This window comes from Symphalangus syndactylus, chromosome 16 (assembly GCF_028878055.3).
Source record: "Symphalangus syndactylus isolate Jambi chromosome 16, NHGRI_mSymSyn1-v2.1_pri, whole genome shotgun sequence".
Classification (NCBI taxonomy): domain Eukaryota; kingdom Metazoa; phylum Chordata; class Mammalia; order Primates; family Hylobatidae; genus Symphalangus; species Symphalangus syndactylus.
Genome location: NC_072438.2, coordinates 36,164,739 through 36,170,738, shown reverse-complemented (window position 1 = coordinate 36,170,738; position 6,000 = coordinate 36,164,739). Strand labels below are relative to the sequence as shown.

Genomic DNA, 6,000 nt, shown 5'->3' with positions numbered 1-6,000 from the left:
TCAGTTACTTAAATTTCAGACCACATTGTATCCATTAAGTGTAGCCACTCTTTATTGATATTTTGTTCATTTAATACAGAGCTTCCTATTTATATAATGCCTATCTCCAAGGAATTTAATGCAAATTTAAAGATAATCTCAGTAATCCTTATGACTGGAGATTGTATGATTATGCCTTTATAGTGATGGAAACTGAGGCAGAAATAATTTTAGTGGTTTTCATAAAGTCCTACCATATGCTATCTGTGACAGTCTTCCATGTAGAAGGAATTGTCACCTCATACACATTTAGCACTCGTAGGTCACCATATTAAAAAGTTTCCATGGAGACTGCCCCAAACTTTTAAATTTTGCAGCTCATTAGTGAAGAAAGATGCTTCAATTTTTTGCTACTGCATGTACATCTGACAGAAAAAAAATCTTTTCTGCAACCACTAAAGCAGGAGTGAAGAGAAAATAGAGAGTGCTCAAGATCCTCACTAGCACAAGCAGGGCAATTTTTCTTTCCTCATTATTAATGCATCATATTACATTGTGAAGCAAGTGTCCCAACATAAGTCTAGTTGCTTAATGTCTCAGACAATAACCTATCATACAAGCCAGGAGGCTTAGAATCCAGATCTAGTAGTAAGGCTTCTTAGAATCCTATTAATGGCTTCCTATTTGCAATATATTCAATGTATTCAATAACATAAAGGCTTCAATCTTCAATAGGAAGCGGCAGAGCTGACAGTCACAGCCTGTTATAACCATGTGTGTGTCTGAGTCCATTTTTTCCTACGCACTGAATAAAAATAAGAAACACAGAGTTTCAGATCTCAACGAGTTTCAACAATCATTCTGAAAGGAGAAATTCAGGCATCTATAGTGAAATTTGTTCCTGTAAAGACATCTTATTTTTTAAAGAAAGACAGAGAGAGTGACGAGGCACCCAAGAAAATGTTACTATCAGAGCATCTTTAAGAATCATATCAAATTTGAAATAACTATATAGTAATAATTACAATGATTGTTAAATTGTAGTAAACAAGTGGATATGGGAAAATAGAACCTAAATTCCATTTGCTGTTCTGTAATAGAGTATGGTTACCAAATACCCGCTTTATGATGCCAAAGTATCATTTCGAAAAAGCCATTGCTGAGGATTCCTTTAGTGCCTAATGTTTTTTTTTCCATCTCTTTTTTGTTAATGGCCTAAATTTTAACTAAGTCACTAATGCAATAATAGAATGACATTCTTAATTATTAATTTTTTAGAAAATAACCAATACTAGCATATTCTATATACTGAATGCCCCTAAAGTTGTTAGGTATTCTGAATATGTTTAATAGCTAGATAGATAAATAGATGTAATGCTATGGTTAGCATGATTTAATAGAATAACGTGAATAAAACAAAAGTGTCCTTGCAACATACATTTATCACACTCTTTACAGGAGATAATAAAAACCACTAACAATCTATTCAGGAGAAAGTAAAGTAAGTATTGTGGTATTCACAAACAGAGATAGAACACAGGCTGATTGTGGCTCCCTGTGATGAAATGTGAATGTCTTGAGAGCTGTAAAATAATACAAGCAGAAATGATAGATTGAGAATTTCTGCTTGGAGCAATGCATGGAACATATTATCCAAATCACCCTCTGTGAAAGTATATATGGTTCGCTGTGTAAAAGCAAAAGGAGAAAATCAATATATAGTTAGAGAATATAGTGTTAATAGTTCAGTTGTTTCTTTTTTTCAGGCTTACTTTTTCAAATATGTTTTTAGATGAGAAATTGTACTTAAGTCTATATTAATGTTCTTGAGATTTTAACATTGTGCTTTTTCTCAAGTACAAAATTAGTGTAATGCAATATATCATGGTTTCCTAGGTAATTCCTGACTCAGATATAGTGGGAGCACTTAGTAAATTTCAAATTTCAGGCTGCAATTCCAGAACCGCTGAGTAGAATTTTCAAAGGTAATCACACTATATTGCTCAGGAAATTCTGATGCCTACAAAATATGTTTCCTTTTGCTACTTTGACAAACTGCCACAAATGTAGTAGCTTAAACAACACAAATTTATCTCTTACAGATCTGGAAGTTAGAGTCTGAAAATCTGTTTCACTGAGCTAATGTCAAGGAATCAGTAGGGCTGTTTCCATCTGGAACTTCTAGGGAGAATTCATTTCCTTATCTTCTGCAGCTTCGAAAGGATGCCTGATTTCCTTAGATCTCAACCCCTTCCTCTATCTCTGAATCTAGTAAGGTAGCATCTTCAAATCTCTCACTACTTCTGCTTTCGTAGCCACTTTATGTGTGTATGTGTGTTTTATTCTGAACTTTTGCCTTCCTCTTTTAAGGAACATTGTTCATTGTAATTTCATTGAGTTACTTAGAATAATATTTCTGTCTCAAGATCATTAACTTTATTACATCTGCAAAGTCTCTTTGTTACATAAGGTAACATATTCCAGGTTTGGGAGGTTAGGACTAGGCCATCTTTAAGGGACCATTGTTCTGTTTGCCACACCAAATTTGGGTAGAACTTGGTGATCCTACCAAGCAATTAAATTCTATAATCCTATACGTCTACCAACATTTTTGTTGCTGCATTTAACTATTTACTTATTTATTCATTCATCATTAAATAAGTACTTGTTTCACAGCTACTGGGTGTAAAGCACAGAGCCAGTCCATGGAGACATGAAAATAATCTAAAAGTAAAATACCTACCCTTATGCAATTCTATCTTTCAATATAATTTCTAAACCAAATTAATATATGTGGGTATTACCTACTTATGTGCAAAATATGGTCTATATACAAATAAAAAACACATACTTATGTAGTAGACAGAGAATGTGATATGTTGTTTCCATTGAAATTTCCATTATTATTCTAGAAATAGATTGTAAAATAGCATAAAGAGACATCCATGGGAATACATCATAGAATTGGTAAGTTAAAAAAAAAAAAAGAAAAAAAGAAAGTCTGCAAGACTACAGCCTAGGGAGATATACTGAGCAATTGACATACTGTTAGGGTGTCAATAAAATCAAACATTGCCAGTTAGAAGAATAATGAGCTCTTTTCTCTCTGTACCCAAAGGAGATTAATTCAAGAATATATATTTTCTGCATGTTGCTCACCTCTCCCGATAAAATGAAAGTGCTAAAAATGGTCATCTGGGGGTGGTTTTGACTTTACTTTTTATTCTCTCTACTGAAAAGAAACAAGTTACATAACTTCTATTACACACAGAATTCCATAATAGACATTTTGTTATTTGGATTCCTGGCCAAGTGATTTAATGAATGTTCAGTTAAAGAATATGTGTTTTAAAATTATCGTATCAGAACTGACAGAAGAGTTCCTCTACTGTTAAAAATGTCCCAAGTTAGGCAAAAATCTGTTAATGCCACACACACACACAAAATTGAAATTAGCAAGTCACTGAAAGAAAACAGGAACTCCCACTCTCCATAGTCAGGCTTTTCTGAAATTCAGACCCAGAAACCCTTATCTTGCCTTGGGCTCACTCTATCTGCCTCTCTAAATTTCTGTTTTCCCTGATGCTTCCATGCATTTTTACCATAGCTACTGTCGACTCTCCTTCTCCTGGGATAGTAGCAGAGATGCTTCAGGTGCAATTTTAGCCCTATACTACATGAGCAATTCTTTTCACTTCTGCTGTTTCATCTTCAGGTACCTTGTGCTTTGAAGGTGTTCCCTAGGTATTTAGATATACTTTTGAGTTTGCTTCATGCTTTGAACTTTCCTGAGCTCTTCTGTTTCTTCAAATTCATCTGTCCTGTTCCCCATTTTCTTTACATTTGAAAGAGGAAAGTCAGGGGAAGTGATTTGAGTTTTATGTTAATACGTGCTCCTGGTTTCATATGATTATGCTCTCAGAAAACATGTTTTTATTTTAACAGGAGCCATCAATACCAAAGGCCTGTGCTTCTCAAACTATGTAACTCAAACATCTGTTGAACAGTATATTCGGTAAATCAAAAGCTAAACATCATGCATTTGTCTGAAGCATGCATTTTAATTCATTCTAAATAAAGCATTGCTTTTGTATTATTGAATATAATATGCAGTTTATATTAGATGCTTTTAAGCCAAGTCTCCCACTTCAAATAAATTTTGTCCTTGTGATATGTTATTTTAGGTTCATAAAGCTCTAAATCCTCTTTGTACAGAACCCCACAGAAAACATATTTAACTCATTTGCTCTTCTGGATATTTCAGTATAAAAGTATGAGAATAACTGCGTTAAAAGATGGGAACTTAGCTTTGTTGAAAGATCCTCGTGATCCATCTGAATCACCATCGAGGTTCAGCCTGAAATGGAGAAAGCAGAGGTAATTTTTGAATTCCATGTTGATACTGCAAGTTTAGTAACAAATTCTTTAAGGAGAGTAGGAGAAATGGTTGAGAGGTAGAGGTATCAGAGTAAAAGATGAGTACATAAAAATTGGGTAATAATAATAAGATTTTTTGTTACATTCTAGCTAACATCTATCACACTGTGGCAACCACAAGTGTCAGGAGAAGTTTTATAGACCAATATCCAGAGAGAGAGAATCAGAGTATAAGATGCACATGGCAATTGTTTAGACCCACAGTCTTGGTTTATAAAAATGTGAGAAGGTTAAGAAGCTTTTCCTTGGATCTTATAGTGATTCACTGGAAGAACTGAACACTGTGCTAAGGGAATTAGTTAAAAAAAAAAAAAAAGTTCTAGTTTAATTCAAAAAAACACAACTTGAGTTAGTTTAAGGTACAAAAAGAAATTTATCAGGTCATGTAACAAAACCATGAAATTAGGACAGCTTAAACTGCATCATTTAGGGTTGGCTAAGAACAGATTACTTTATTTAGGGATGTCTCTTCTCTCTACTTCATGCATCAATGGCATGTTCTGTTTTACTATGAGGAATTTTTCTGAACATTGAAACTATGGCAGTAGGTATCTTTTTCTTTTATCTTAACAGCATCTCATCTAAAAACAGCATCTCCAATTTCTTCCTGTTCCAGAAATTAAAATCATAAGGAAAAAGTCTTATTGTCTTGGCTCAGGTCACTTGACACTTGAACCAAGGAAAGGTGAGTTAGTAATCCCTAGTCTTTGTGACTTTTTTGCTCTTGTAACCAAGACAGAAACAGTTTTAAAGGAAGATGAAGATTAGCAAGTGCCCTTCCCCTAGACACTGGGGCTCTAATAATAAACAAAAAAGACATGGGTTTCTGAAGTGCATGTGCTTACAGTCTAGCAGAAGTGTTTTATACCCAACAAATTTCAATTTAGTCAACCTGGAATATCCATTATAGAAATCAGTTTTAAAAGGGCTGTCAAATAAGCAACGGTCAAAAGGATAAGCTGTTTCTTCAGTTGTCACCCTTTAAAAAATTCATTGTCTGAGTCCCAGTACCCATATACTGTATAAAATAATATGTACATATGAGCCAAATAATAACTGCAGATTGCATTTGATTACTTTGCAGAAATGGCCTATTTTGGATTCCTCCCCAAATAATATTTATTTTCTACAATGATGTTTGGACTTGTACTTTTCCCAAAAGACCTTTCTGTCTGTTTTGAAATACAAATGAAGATAATGTTTAAACGCTATAAACCTGACTCTCCTATTCATACACAGAGTTTACCTTGTGACAGTGTCTTATAGTCCTTTAGGTTTCAAAGCAATCAACTAGTTGCTTCTCAGAAGCGTTTGGCTACTGTCTACAGAAACTGTTAATGCTCCCAGTTGGATGGAAAATTAATGAGGACAAGCCAAATATTCTTGGTTTTCTGCAGCTACAATAATCAGGATGCTAATAATCAGAACTTATTCTGAATTTTTAAAATGAAACAGAAATTACTCCAACCTAGCTGCTATTTTTTGACCATGTATAAAATTTGTAAGTGTAATTTTATTTTCTGGAGAATGAGAGAAAACGAATGTCTGACTTCTATCCCCAAACTGAGATAGAAATATAACATA

At 33.9% G+C, this 6,000-nt stretch overlaps 1 long non-coding RNA gene across 1 annotated transcript in view; it reads right to left on the bottom strand.

Annotated features, from left to right (window-relative positions):
- Nucleotides 1-1,187: 1,187 nt before the first annotated feature.
- Nucleotides 1,188-6,000, bottom strand: part of LOC134732727 (uncharacterized) — a 164,219-nt gene continuing 159,406 nt past the window's right edge. The window contains exon 3 of the long non-coding RNA XR_010116210.1: nucleotides 1,188-4,336. This is a non-coding gene — a long non-coding RNA (uncharacterized lncRNA). The remainder of the gene's footprint in view (nucleotides 4,337-6,000) is intronic.